This window comes from Barbus barbus (assembly GCF_936440315.1).
Source record: "Barbus barbus genome assembly, chromosome: 49".
Lineage (NCBI taxonomy): Eukaryota > Metazoa > Chordata > Actinopteri > Cypriniformes > Cyprinidae > Barbus > Barbus barbus.
Genome location: NC_136727.1, coordinates 10,815,693 through 10,831,762, shown reverse-complemented (window position 1 = coordinate 10,831,762; position 16,070 = coordinate 10,815,693).

Genomic DNA, 16,070 nt, shown 5'->3' with positions numbered 1-16,070 from the left:
TCTGTTTATGACTCACCACTGCCAATCATACTACCCATAGTTTGGAAAACAGCTGCCTGAGATTGAACTCAATTTGAGATTCTGTTATGATTTTAAAAGTACAGATAATCCGAAAAATGGCAAATATTAAAATTCTATACTATTTTGTCTAAATATATTTAGCTCAGTTATAATACTCAACTAAAATTAAAACTATTAAAATATATTGCTACTATTTTTATTAGTAACAATATTAAAAAATTTAAATTGAAATAAATAAAAAATAAAAATTTGTTTTAGATGATGGTAAAGGTAATCCAAATGTAAAAAATATATGAAATGAGCATTCACAAGTTGAATTGATACCAATATATCATGCATCCCTAAGCCCAAAGTATACGTCATTTTTTAGGGCATGTGGCATAAATTTCATCATCAGCATACTATGCTCAAATTATTAAAGTCATGCATACTCTGTACGCTCAACTCACATATGGTCCTTGAATTTTTTTGCTCTAATCAGTTGCTTCACAAGGTGGAATCACAGGTGGCCCAGGTGGTTTTTTCAGAGTCGAAAAAGAAACTGAGAAGACGAAACTATGAACTATTGGAGATGCAATAACAGTAGGTGTCCATGTTGGTGATCGCTTGTGTGAAGAGACTCACACAACTGTGATCATAATTTGAGAAATAGCACAAACTGGACAAGAATAAAACTTTCTAAGTCCCTGTGTTTGTGTGCGCTATCAAATGGAGTATGTTTTTTGCTATATGTGTGCTACATATTTGTGTGCTAGTAAGTTCTAGCTAATATTAGACACTGTAATATTCCAGGCCAAGGGAACTGAGTAGCCTTCGTATCCAAAAATTGGCACAGAATCTCGACTGTCAAAGTTCATGATTCTGACCTTCCCATGAAGATCTCACTATTTGTCCGTAATGTCTGAACCAGTGCGTCTGGAATGGACCAACAGGCGCTTTCTTGCACAAGGTCATGTACTTTTTCAGGATGTTGGCCTACATTTCCCAAGCTCCTACATCATGGCCAGCAAAGGGCTTTACCCAGGATCTGCTGAGGGTCTCCTTTTAATTGTTTTCAGCAGGGCACCACAACTGAATAATTAAAACTTTTATCTCCTGGCTTTTGAAGTTTAGGGTCTCTTCCTCAACGTTTACTTGGATTCTTTTCTTTCTCTCATTTCTTTCTTTCTTTCGAGGCTACCTCTTCACTCCTCCGCGTTCCTCCCCCTTCGCTTTCTCTTTCAGCCCACATGCACTACACCCCCTCTTCTGTTTGACAGACTTCCTCCTACTCCTTTGCCCCATGGCCTCGTCCCCAGGGCCTTGTGCACCCCCTGCATTCTTCTACGCTGACGTGCCGTGTTTACACGGACGTCGTACTGGAAGTGTGCACTCACCAAGTTCAAGAATGACATTTAAGCATGCAAAAAAATTCCTTTTTACTGCTATTTTTCCATTTAAGGTTTCAAACTTGGAAATTAAAGTCAGGTAGTTAAAGATAGAAAGGACACTTTGACTTTCTGAGTGCACAACACAATAGCAGCCTTTGTGAAATGACATTTTGGAGCTTGCTTTATTCATTTTGTTCATTCACAGTAAGCCGTTCAGTTGGTTTTTGTAAAGTTCTGAGTGATAACAGACTTTCAAAGGAGCAGGTTTTACTTTTTAAGACATTTGTGACTAATTAAGATGCTTAAATAGACAACTTTTGGCAGCTAGTAGGATTGCAGAACGTGCATTAGCAGTGCCCCTATCGAGAAGGGCATCTTTTTCCATCACATACAAATGTCATTGTCTGCAGAACTGTTGCATAATTCACGCTCAGAAAAAAGGGTCGTAGAGTTCTAACTGCTCCTGGCTCTTGGATGCTTCCCATTGTGCAATGTTTCCCGAACTCCTTTTTCTTTACAACCTGCCATTGGAATATAATATTTAAGCAAAATAGATTTGGGAACCAACAACTTTATACTAGAAGGTCATTGGGCCACCTTTAAATATGCAGAAACCACGCCGTGACCTTCTCAAGTGTGTAACCACACGCTGTACACACGTGAGAGTTTCACACTTCGTTCAGTTGCTTGGTCCGAACAAGCGCTCAGTTCCGCCTCACTCCTTCGTCCCCCGCAGACCTCTTTTCATATTACAATCCAAACCGTGATATGTCAGCATCACAGAATGAATATCACTGTTAGAGTAGTGGTATTGAAGTATTGTGCCGTTTGATTTACCACCAAAACTTTACACTGCAAATTTGTGGGAACAAGAAAAATTGCAAGCTGCTCTCCAAAGGCAATTTATCCAGATACGAGCGGCTTTGAAAGTGTATAATAAGGTTGACCGTGAGATTGCGATGGTGAAAATTGTACGTCATCATTTCCACAAGTTTGTGCGAATCACTTTCACATCAATTGCAAAGCATAGCAGGGTTCAGATGAACCAAACCTTGGGTGCTTAAAAACCGACAAAGTCTAGTATGTAAACGGCCCAAAGCTAAAATGCACCAACAATTACAACAATTGTAAGCGCCTTGAGTTCAATCAGACGTTTAAACCATACAGTTTTCTCTTGCCCAGCCAGACATACATTCTGATTCCAGCAGCCTCTCCGGGGGCGGTTAAGTACAGACACACACATTCAGCGGCCGAGTTGGAGTGTGAAAACAGGGGGGGTTGCGAGGCAGCCAGGGGAGTGGGAGGCAGCCACAGTGAGCGTCCGGCTCAAAGGTGACAAGGCTCAGGGCCGCTGAATCGGCTCCGCACAGACGTTGCCCTTTGCGCAGAAACGCCCATACACCACCATCCCGCCTACACCCAGCGCTCTCCGCTCTAAACGGAGCGCTACTCCCTCTCTCTCCCCTCGTTAACTGGCGTCGCCTGTTTTTTGAAAGCCAGCGTCTGGCTGAGGCGTCCGGCCTCCGCCAAAGAGACGTGTACAGTCCTTAAAGGCACTTTCAGTTTGAGTAGGCATGAAGTGAGTGGGAAAAATAGGCTCTCTCAAAACATGGATTTATGTGCTTGATGTTAATCAAGGGCTCAGCGTGTGTTTTGCCAGCTTAGCTTTGACTCATCGTTATGTCGTATTAAAGCAGCCGTAAAAATCCAACTTGGCAGAGGGAAGGAGGACGATAAGGATACAGAAGACAGTGAACTTACACTTGCTCCGATATTAGTGCACTTAACCAAATGAATGAACATTAGTGTAGTTAACTGCGCAAAGTTCAGTTAGGATTTTTCTAATTTAACGAATTTTTATTACAAATGTTATCAGCACATTAATGTGTCCCAATTTTGCTTACTTGATTAGTGACCTAGAAATAGTGCAGAATCATAAATTTTGTTTATTTCCAGGTTTGAGATTTTCAGTGTGGACGTGTGTATTTCAAATATAACTACAATTGTGAAACAAGATTTTGGATGCACTTAGGGCTACATCACCCTAAAATGCAAAAGGTTATTTTCTTTTGGTGTATTGTGCTAAAGATGCTGATGCTAAAGTTTCTTTTGATATTGTGTGCTAAAGATGCTAAAATTTGTAAGGTTTTGTTGATATCTTTTGCTAAGAATGTTAAAATGTATTTTGTTAAAGATGCTAAAGGATCTTTTATGCTAAATATGCTAAAATGCGAAACATTCTTTTGATGTCGTGAGTTAAAAATGCTAAAATTTTGATGTCTTGTGCAAAACACAAAAATGCTAAAGGTGTTTTGTGTGTTTTGTTCAAGATGCTAAAGTGCTAAAGTTTCTTTAAATATCTTATGGTAAAGATGTTAAAATGCTAAAGGTTCTTGACTCTTTGTAGCTACATGAGTGACAGAGACCATTAGCAGTGCAACAAAATTTAACAAAGTTTGATGTTCCATTAAAGAGAAGTACAACTAGCTATAGGAGTTAAAGATTCCTTTAAAATTTTATTTTGTGTTCCACAGGGAAGCAATAACAGTATGGTTATAACAGTAAGGGTTTGGAATGACAAGAGGGTGAGTAAATAATGACTGCATCTTTTGGTTCAATGCTCATTGCTGACTTATAGGACTAAATTATATGCTGACTGACTCACAGGCAGGAATGTGGGGACAAAATTTTAGTGGGCTACCCTGCCCACCGCATGGATTACTGGCATTATGGACCATCCTAGAGCAGTCTGTACTTCGCTTGAAATAGTAATGCCTGCATGTTCCACCTCTGTTTTGTAGGATACCTCAGAGAGGAGAGGCCTTGCTCCAGGCCACCTGTGCCTAAAGAGGGGTCATTGTGTCCTCTGTCAACACCACCTGCCCTGGCTTGTGTGGACTGAGTTCAAATGACTCCCACACAGAGCCAAACCCTTATACCTCATGCCCAACTTCGTGTAGGTTAGTTAAGTGTGTGTGTGTATGTTCAAGGTTCTGTGCTTCCCGTTTGGAAATCACCAGCCTTGCATACCAAATATGGCCATTCCTTAGTATTTCTTGACGGAAAATCATTCACACCCAGCGCCGGCAAGACACAAATTATTACAGACATTCCCAGAGTTCCTTGAGCTTTAAGGTTGTACTGCATGTCAATGAGAACTGAATTTCAATCATTGTAATAACAAGGCTGCAAAAATAGCAGTTAGAGAATAATACTTAGTGAGGTTTATGCTTGAAACAAGTGGAAAACTCCAATGTTCACAAATCTTAATATATTATGCTATTTTAAAAGGTAAACCCAGTAATTTTTGCATAAGGATGTGTAGTGCTTAAATCTCACGATAAAATTACTATTTTTCTGCCGCCTGTGTTCCTAATGTATTTTTCCCATTCATTTTTTTTCCTAGACATTTAAATAATAGTTCATTAAAGAGTTTTAAGCCTTGAACCAAACCAGTCAGTCCTGAGATAAATTGCTGCATTACTTTTAGTAACGAAACTTGAAACTTTAGGTCAAAGCAAAAAAGTAGGGTAAATGACCAGATTGTGTAGGGAGTGAATGAATAAACATTTGGAATTTGGAATTTTTGGAAGCTTTGATTGACAGTGTGGGCAGATTTTGATTATGTCATTTGCAATGCTTTAGGTGACTGTGAGTGTGATTATGTGATGGGTTCAGAGTCCATGAACAATCTGAGCTTATAAAAGGGGTCCTTGGTTTGAAAAAATGTGAGTAACCCTGCCTTAGTAGATGCAGTTAGTTTAAAAATGCTTTACCACAGTAGCAAAAGTGATATTTTTGTTAGTTTGAAGTGCTTTTATGGTTGTGGATTATCTCTTCATTTTCTGTTTACAAAGTTGGATCAAGGTGAAACGTTCATTCGAGGCGTAACACAATACTTGGTTTTGAAATGATTCACGACTCACTTGACATCAAAGGAATGTTCTGAACAGAATGGGGATCTAGCATTTGTTCCATGACTTCAAATTCCCTTTTCCCCTCTTCTGCATTTTTTCCTCCTCTTTGGTCCCGTCTTTATTTTTCTTGTATCGGCATTTTCTTCCAGCCTTTTTGCATGGTATTCGGTCCCCCCTCTCCCAGCATTCCTTTGTGAGTGGGTGGAAGGTTGAATGGGCATGTGTGAGTCCAAAGGGGGCAGATGAAGGAATGACTAGTACACAGTGAAGGGGGTTGAGGGGGAGGGCAGCTGTTTGGTCTTTCCCGGAAAGAGGGCTACCGTGCGAGGTATCTGAGTTGGTTTGAAGGCCCTACCACAGGAAAAACGTGCCCTAGACAGCTGTCCTTTGCCGGTTGAGCTACTCTACTCAAGAGGCCGTCGTCCTTTTCTCGGGCCCTAGAAGTGAGCTGATCAGTGGGAGACCCCTACTGGTGTGTTTTTGCCACTGCAATGTCCTTAGAGAACTTTAGTGGTCCATTGCACAGTATAGTATGTATTGATAACTATATTATAAACTTGAACCAGTCAAGTCTTGAACACTGGGGCAGACCAAACCAATTAAATTGCTAATTACATGGAAAAACTACAAAAATTTACAAAAAAAAAGACAAGTAGTATGCATATTACTGCATATTACTATCTGGCTTTTGAGATTTCTATCATAAACAACTATCAAATGTTTAGCTACTGGTAAGATCGCGCACTATTTCACCATTAAAATGCATCAAGCAAGAATTGATGTTTGGCTTGAATTGTAAATACCCACCTTCTTTGATTTTAAATTATATTTTATGTATTACATATATATATACACACACACACACACACTCATATATACATAGAATGTATTATATTTATATACAGTTACATTTAAATATAACATTTTTATATATATACTGTATATATTATTATTAAGTTGATTTAGGTTAAAAATTAGAAAATGCTTAAATAACAGGGGAAGTGTTATTTGCATCTGAACCCATAATTACTGCACTTTGGGTTCATATTTTATTTTATGTTGCGTTATATTTATGGTTTCCAGTAATGAGGCCCTGTTTATTTGGCATCTGGCTACAGCAAGATGACTATGCACCAAAATAAAGTCATTTTGATGTTGATTTGATGACATGCATAGGAAGCATCTCATCTCTTTTAAAAGTTAAACAATGAAAATTTATCCGATTAGTTGAATTTTGTATTTTCTGCGAACTGTGACCCATTTTTGGGTCATGGCCCACCAGTTGAGAAATGCTTACTTCGTGATTTCCTCAAAAGAGTTATACAAGGTACTTGTAGCACAGGAAGTCAGTTCATTTTACAAATCTTGGCACAATCCAAATGCATGAGAAGCACCATATCAGGTCAAAGATGCGGCATTGTTACGTTGTGCAAATGAAATTCACGGCAGACGTTTTGCACGGGCTCAGGGTGCTGACTCAAGCGCATTATCTTATTGTGCACAGAACAATGGCAGTGAATCAGAAATGAATTCGGGATTGTTAGGCAATACAGGACGGTTTGCAAACAAGGCGGTGTTGTTGCGCCTAGGTGTCAGCCTGCGTGTCACCCTGCATTTCCCATCAAACCTTCTTTGATTTATGGCCACTTTGCACCTCTCCATCTATTTATTTCATCACATGTTTGTTTGGTTTCATTTCCTCTCCCCCAATCAAACAGGTTTTTTAGAGGCCGAGCTGGTCTGTGGGCTGCTGGTGAGGGGGTGGGACAGGAAGAAGTGGGCGACCAGAGAATTGCATTTCCTTGTGCGTCTCCACTCCCTGCCCTCAGGTTATCGATTCAGCTCCTACTAAAACAGCACACACCCACGTGGGCTGGCGCAATACACACGCATTTGTTTGGCCACGGACTCACACATGAACAAGAAATACACATGTACGTAATGCACTTGATCCTCCGAGCTCTACAAATAAAAAGCTTTTTGCGTTTTTGGCTTGTTTGCGGTTGTTCATTTTACACCATTTTCTCTCCCTCAGCTCACACATTAGAGCCCACACAGATATGATACATGCACACACATACATGCACACACACACACACACACACACACCTCTACATGCCTCTTCACTCAGACAGCTCATCCAAAGGGACAGTGCAACATTATGACTCACACAGCCTAATTATCTAAATCAGAGAAAAGGTGTTGGATCAAATCAGGACAGGGTCTATTTATAATTCCAGGCCTATTTATATTTCTCTCAAAATGTCTTGCATGCATTTAACCATTTCCAGATAGATGTCTTTGTTCATGCCGTTTGCCAAACATGGTCAGCAAGTCAGGTTTGGTACATGGTAAGTATTGCATAACTGTTTGAAGTGACAAATAGATAATTGCTTATTTGTGCATTCGCCTGAATGACAAGTGGGTGAATCTCACAAAAACATAAAACCGGGTCATGGTGACATTTCATTGCAAATTTAGGAGGAAAAAAATTATTTGGAAATAATTTTTAATGAAAAACAAGGCCTTTTTTCTGGAACAAGATTTTTGCATTGTGACATTTCATGACAATTAAGCACATTTACCCTTACTATTCACATTACAGTAATGAGTTTATGGTTTCATGTATTTTTATTTCTGTATTACAGTACAAATGCTTTAATACAAAGATTGTATTATTTATTAACCACATATTAACAATTTATATAATAATATATAATTTTATTTGTATTACATAATGACATCAAGATTTACAAATACAAGGGGTCATCGGAGGCAAAATTCACTTTTCAAGTTGTTTGAACATAAATGTGTGATAAAAAAAATTTAACGGAGTGTCTATTTACACTAAGTGCAAATAGCCCATCTTGTTGGCAAAGGCTATTTACACTGACTCCGCCCACTAACGTGTGATTGGGTTAGTCAACATTAAAAAAAGAAGTGAATTTAACATCAGTTTCAGTGGCGTAGATGGTAAGGCGCATGCTTTTTGACGCGAGCGACCCGAGTTGGATCCCACCTTTTGCCAAACATTTTTTTCTCCCTTTTCAAATCTCATATCGTATCAGAAAGGCATTTATTTTCAATAAAAATTAAGGAAATAATCAAAAAGTTGAAAATAAAGTATTGGGTAGGGTTAGGGTAGGTGTAGGGAGGGCTTTATTGTCCCAATAAGGTGGCATCCATTTAATAAATTTGAATTAAAATTATAATTTACACTCAGTACGTTATTATTGCGTACTGTTTTATAATGTACTACAATACTGAGGTGCAGATAATTGCCACTATTTGTAATAAGTAGTATAAATAGCAGAAAATATTGCTATTTTAACATAGTGTAAATAGAATCTATAGCTATTTGCACTTAGTGTAAATAGCATATCGTTAAACAATACTGCTATTTTCACTTGGTGTAAATAGAATCCATCGCTATTTGCACTTAGTGTGAATAGCATCTGTCACTAAAAAAATATGCTATTTGCACTTGGTGCTATTTGCTATTTGCACGTCTATCGCTATTTACACTTAGTGCAAATAGCCACTGCCTTTTTTTAAATCCCTATTTTAAAATCCCCTTTCTCAAATCAGGCTGTTCTGAGGTTCCTGTCAGAATGACGTAGTTCTGTACAGACCGCTCCCACGATAGTTGATTGACAAGACCGTCGTACCTTGGACCCGCCCTGAGTGAGCTGAGAGCTGTCCGCCATTGTGTCGACTTCCGGTGCTGAACATTACTTTTGCTTTGAAGTGAATGCGCCGATCCTTATCTGCCTAAATGTGTCTATGTTCGCGTGAATCATTCGTGATCCAGCTTTATCTACAGAAGAAGTGAGTATAAGGGTTTTTATGAATCTTTGCAAATCGCCTTTCCTAATAATGTGCTAGTTAGCCAGTTTTGCGGCTGAAGTTGAGTATGCTGCATAGAATTTTATACCTAGATGCCTCATTATCGACTGTTTCTATGGGCCGCGAGACGTAAGCCATCTACCATTTTTGGAACGGCCTGCGAATCTTTGAGCGCATTGACTGTGTGCATCTACAACAGCAAGTTATATGCTTGTATATCTTTGAATATTCATTGATTATTATGGTGAATGCGAGATGGCTGACGCGTCAACGTATCTGGAGCGGTCGAATAGGGATCTACACATATCTATGGTCTGCTCGTCACTCCACAGAAGAGAGGGGTGGAGTCAGCAGAGCTCACCAGCATTTAAAGCAACATTGACTATAACAGCGTGCTGAAAACAGAGCTGATTTTGACAAGGTAAAGAAGGTGTTTTTTACACTACCATTGAGCAATTTTAACTAAAGTATGTTATAGACTTTTCATTAAGACCCTAAAGAAACATATCAACTTGTGTAAAATGGGCATCCGATGACCCATTTAAGTAATGTATTATTACTTTATATGCAATATGGTAATGAGAATTAGATATTTTTCTTTGCGTTACAGTAATACGATAAAAATTTTATGAATACAATTTAGGAAATATATTTTTTATTTCCATTGTGGAAATGTTAACGAAAAATTTTAGGATTATTTTAATGTTTATGAGATTAACATATACTAACATGAATTATGAATAACTCACTGTGCATTATGGTAATGAGAATTAAATATTTTTATTAGATTTTTTTTTAAATCATATTAATTTAATCTCATCATATCATATATACATCACTATGTAAGACTAACAAACACTGACATGATTTAGAAGTATCACTATTTAAGTTTATTATTTGCTATTTCTATTATTTATTTATTATTTGCATTACAGTAATGAGAATAAGCAAACTGCAAAAGCACTATTTCTCTTTTTCTTTCTTTTGGGTAGACTCTCTGTCAGCCCCCCCCCCCCCCCCCCCCCACCCTCAGGTAAATTATCAACCATCTCCTGACATCAAAGCAGCTTTCATCATATTATCATTCTCTGAGGCACACACATCTTGAAAGCCTTTGGGAAAATACTTGATTAATATTGCGTCCATCAACGTGATGATCAGCAACTCTGAGCGCTGACAGAGAGGAGGGCAGACAAGAAAATATGAATGTTTCATTGGCATCAGCTAGTGTATAATTGGCTCGTAAAAGTCTAATTAGTCTACAACCTGCAGGAAAGCAATGAACACAAACTAAATTATTATATGCAACGCTCTAGCTGATGGGCAAAGTTGGTTTCCATCAGCGTCTGTCAGTCATGTACATATGCTTCTATTCCCTCAAAGCAAATTGTGTTTGACATGGGAATTCAAATATTTCCCTCTATTGTTTATCCTCCTCCTCTATTCTTTCATATTTTTTTAATATTTGCAAAGTGTAATTTATTCCTCTATGCCATATTTGCTAGCTTGTGAGTAGTAGCCACTTACTGTATATTCTGTAAGTGGGTTAGTTTTAAATAATGACTACCTGGGAAGTTTGTAATTCCAGTCAGGTTACAGGTATCATTATAAACATTCCTTCATGTACGCTACTATGACTACGCGCCATGTCTGTTGGGTGCCAAGGCAACAGCGTTTTCTGTCAGCCGCGTGCTTACCTTGTAATGAATGGAGACTTGTGGGATTCGCCTAACAGCCTTCAGAGACGGCGGAAGGAGGGTGGAGTGGAAGTGCGTCAATCACCGAGTGCCGGTACACGCCCACGGCAACGAGCGTTGTTTGTGTACGGCCCAGGATACAGAAACACACCAGCTGCCTGTTTCCCAGGTCTCACCTCAGCGACACCGCACCGCAACACCTAGCCAACACCCTTCCACGTTCATATCCTGAGGTTTTAGTCATTATCTGGTTATTTGTTTTTCTTTTGGGATTGTAGGCCTATATATTAAGTTCCTCATGCGTTTTGATTAAGACCCGATAATAACTAGCATGCACACACACCAACGGACAGTAATGTTCTGTTTGGCGCGTTAACGCATCGTTTGGCGCGTTAATGCTTGTATCTGATTGGCTGTTGATGTTTTTATCGTTCGTGAGCTGAAAACTCGTTCTGAAAGTGATTCCAATGATATTTGATTGTAATAAATGTTCTATGAACTTTACTACCCTAGTGAAAAATAAATATACAAAATTGTATTTGAAATGCATTTATGTAATGTTAAGTATCCTACAAATACATTTACATATTTATGTTCTTAATAAAAATACCCTGCAATTGTACTTTTGGTATAGGCTACTAAATTGGTATACTTAAATTCTGCTACATTGGAACAACTAATTTTGTACTAAATGCACTTTAATTGTGCGGAAGTATTGCTGAATTCCAACTAAAGACATACAAAGTGGAACTAATTATAGGCCTACTTCAGGTACACTTTAAATATATTGCATTTAAAGACCGATATTATTCAAAGATCATGCAATCCTCATCAGAATTGGCATAAAACACATTTTAGGCTTAATATTAAGAAATGTGGATTGTGCACAATTAGTACTCCAAATAAAGTTTAATTATAATTTTTATATCAGTAAGTCTTGAGCAATAGGCTATGTCAGTAAATATGTCAATAGAACTAGCCTATACTTTGTATGAAATAAATGTATTTTAAATATATAAAATTTTTTACTTGGGTATTCTCATAGAAATAGAGCGATAATTAAAACTTTATAATTATAGTTACTGTCCTTGGTATGTGTCACAAATCTGGTCCATGCTCTCCCGGTCAACCACCACTAGAGGTCACCCGTTCACCACATTGACCTTTTCACTCACAACTGGACTCAATTTCCCACAATCCATTGCACTAACGACACGCACAGCTGTTCACTATCTCGCCCACACCTGATTACCATTTCTCATCACTATTTCTCATCACTACCACTCACTATTTAAGCCTGGGACTTGCTCTTGCTCACTGCTGAGTATTGCTAGCCTGTCTACTCTACAAAGCGGTTTCCTGGTTTTCCTAGTTCGGTTTCCTGTGTTCTGATCCCTGCTCGTGTTCCTGGTTTATTCTCTCTGCCTTGCCCTGTCTGGATATTGTACGCCGATCGTCGACCCACGCTTGCCCAAGGATTATTCTTGTCTCTTGCCTTTGCCATACCAGTTTGCTGTCTCCCGACCCTGCCTGTATGACCATGTCCTATAATAAAGCTTTGCAAATGGATCCGCACGTCTCACGTCTCGTCACCCCTAACAGTATGAATGGCTCAGTTAGGCCCTTTGTACACTAGTGCGTTTTTATTTTAAAATGAAAACGACCCTCGTCTACGCTGGCGTTTTCACTGCGTGAAGGATACGCAGAGCGAATGTGGGCTACCACGCCATCGTTTTCAAAAGTGTCTGGTTTGGTTTACACTAAGGCCCTGTTTACACTAGTGCGTTTTAAAATTAAAATGATCCTCGTCTACACTGGAGTTTTCGCTGCGTTTCAGAAACGATCTCCATCTACACTACACAACTGAAAACACATGTCACATGACTATTCATGCAGGTACAAACATAGATATGTATAGGAAGATTCCCTATTATTTAGATGGCGGACGCCATACCCATACATATCTATGGGAACAACAATGAGCATGATGTTATTGTTTAGAAGGGTCAAAAATGCTGGAGTAATGTAAACGACAGGCATAACCGTATCAAAAGTTATGAGTTTTAAACAAAAATGCACTAGTGTATAAACATAGCCTTAGGCAGGTACGGCCAGTTGCTATGACAACAAGCCAGCACATACTCTTCTTCAGTGGTGCTAGAGGGTCTCTCGTAGCCGTTTAGGGGATTGGGTAGACATGATGTTCAGCTGGAGAGGGACAAAACAGCCTGTGCTTGCGCAGAACAGCTTGTCCTCTCCATGGATGGCAGGGTATTTAGAGCTTGGCTCGAGACTGACGCACAACTGCTGCGTTACACCTGGACAAGAGTGTAATCGGTGGACAAATATGCCCTGTTGTCCATCAAGGACACTTTGCTGAAGTGAACATGATTGCTGATAGCTTCAACCCAACGGCTTATTACAGAGACAGTGGTTACATCACGATTAAGTAATCGTGTGAAACGAGGTCACTTCTTTAAAGTAATACCATCAGCTTTTTAGTTTATTGGGTTTGACACACATATATACAGAGCCCTCCATAAGTATTGGAACAGTAAAGACAAAATTGCTCTGTTGGCTGTGGAGTCAAGACATTTGCAAATATGATTAAAAGATGAATATGAGACAAAACTACAGAATGTCACATTTTATTATTAGCCGTGTCAACACATACATGTTTTACCAAATAAAAAGAACAGCACTTTTAGAGTTCATCCCACTCATTGATGTGAGCATAAGTATTGGGACAGTTGAACATAAGGCAGATATAAAAGATTAAAAGCTATTATTTAGCTGCAGATCCCTTGCACACAATCACAGCAGTGAGTCTGTGACCCATAGACATCACCAGACTCTTGGTCTCATCCTTTGAAATACTTTTCCCAGCCTTTAATGCAGCCATTGTTGCTTGTTTTGGGGAGTTTCTGCCTTTACTCTCCTCTTCAGCTGGTGAAATTTATGTTCAATCGGATTTAAATCTGGAGATTGACTTGAGCAATCTAAGACTTTTCATTTCTTTGCCCTTATAAATTCCTTGACTGAACTGGCAGGGTGTTTAGGGTCATTGTCCTGATGCAATATGAAGCACTTCCCAGTGAATCTGGTGGCATTTTCTTGAATATTGGTAGGCAAGATGGTTTTGTACCCTTCCAAATTCATTCTGCTACTGTCATCATACATTAAGTCATCAGTAAAGTTGAGAGGGCCTGTTCCAGAGACAGCCATGCATGCCCATGCCATGATACCACCTCCACCATGCTTTACAGATGAGGCTGTATGCTTGGGATCATTGCAGTTTCCTTTTTTTTCACATTTTTGCTTTCCCATCACTTAGATAAAGGTTTATCTTTGTCTCATCGGTCCATAAACACAGTTCCAAACTCTTCTGGCTCACCTTGGTGCTTTTTTGCAAACTCTAATCTTGCCTTTCCATCTTGCTGCAGCATCTGTAATTCTGTGTCAAAGTCTCCTGAGGACAGTAGATTGTCAGAGCATCACCCCAGCTTTCTGGAAGTTGTTAGTGATTTTACAGACATGTCTTTTAGGGTTCATTTTCACACACACACATATATATACATTTATATTGTGTATTGTTGTAATTTTTTTCTTTAAAAATACAGAATTCAAACATAGGCACCATTTTAATAAAATATGGTGGACTAGCTGTTGAACCAAGAAACCACCGGTTAAGAGGGACACCAGCAACAAAACACAACGTATGCTTCTGACAGCAAGAAGGGAAGACTTTAAAGGCTTTTATAGAACATATAGTCTGGACTGAAAGCAAGCGGTGAGTCATAGGTGTGTCTGAATATATATACAAGCACACATTGTCATGAGTCATACCTATCCAATAATAATGTGTGAGAATTATGCCCTCTTTCTTTTGCAGGTGGTGTTCAGGGCATAAACTTGACAGTATCAAAATGTCCTGTTTGAAATATAACCTCACCTAACACAGCTATGAGTCATCCTCCACCAACACTGATAAATCTGTGCAATGAACATGCTGTAAAAGTTGCAATGTCCTTGCATTTTCCAAGAAATGGCACAACAGTGGCAATCACTAGTGATTTAATGATTTTCAGGATGTAAAATATGAGTCAGTGCCATGAGTGTGATGCTCAGATATGCTCATAAATTTCATTCTCAGAATGTTATGTAACCCAAGTTTTCGATGTGAATGAAGATATATGCTTGTGTTTGTATGCTAGCACGGCACAGTCTCTTACTGTGCAACCAACAAAGGCAGTAACCACCGGCCATCCACCCCCACACTGAGCTTGTAAACAAAACAAGAGCTCACGCCTTACAAGCTGCAAAATGTGGGCTTACACAAATGTCAGTCAAAATCCTACCAATGCACTCTGATTTTATTTTTACATTTATCTGTCACACTATAGGACACATTGATACGTCAACTCATACACACACACACACACATACATACTGTATATATATATATAAACATTATATAATAGATAATATATGATATGATATAAAAATATATTTATATATATATATGCTGTATATATTATTAATAGTATTTATTTACTGATTTATTGATATGAATTGTTATTATCTATACACACACACACCTTTGTGTATAAAATTGTGTGTACGATATACAAGACTGTATTATTTAAATAAATAAATACTATTAATAATATATATAATTGATATATAAATATATTATATATTTTATATTATATATTTGATTTAAAAATGTATATTTATTTAGATATTTATTGACAATAAAAATGAATACTATATATATATATATATATATAATATTTTAATAATAATGTTAATATATAAATATGATTAAAATATATTTTGATATATATACATATTATTAGTAAATAGTAATATATACAGTCAACATTAGACCAATTTTACACTAATATGTAAAACAATATATAAATGTTACAAATAATTTGTGTACAATATTTGTATGTAGTGTGTGTGCGTGTGTGCGTGTGTGTGTGCGTGTGTGTGTGTGTGTGTGTGTGTGTAAAAATTAAGTAAATGTAAATGCATAATCTGCTCCATATATATATATATATAGAGAGAGAGAGAGAGAGAGAGACATATAGACAGTCAACGTGCTGATGAAGCTTTCTTGATAAGAGGCACAAGACATCAGACATATTTCGAGATATATGCAATTACTGCCCTCCACTGGTCAAATAGCTAATTGCAATGAAAACAATAGATTT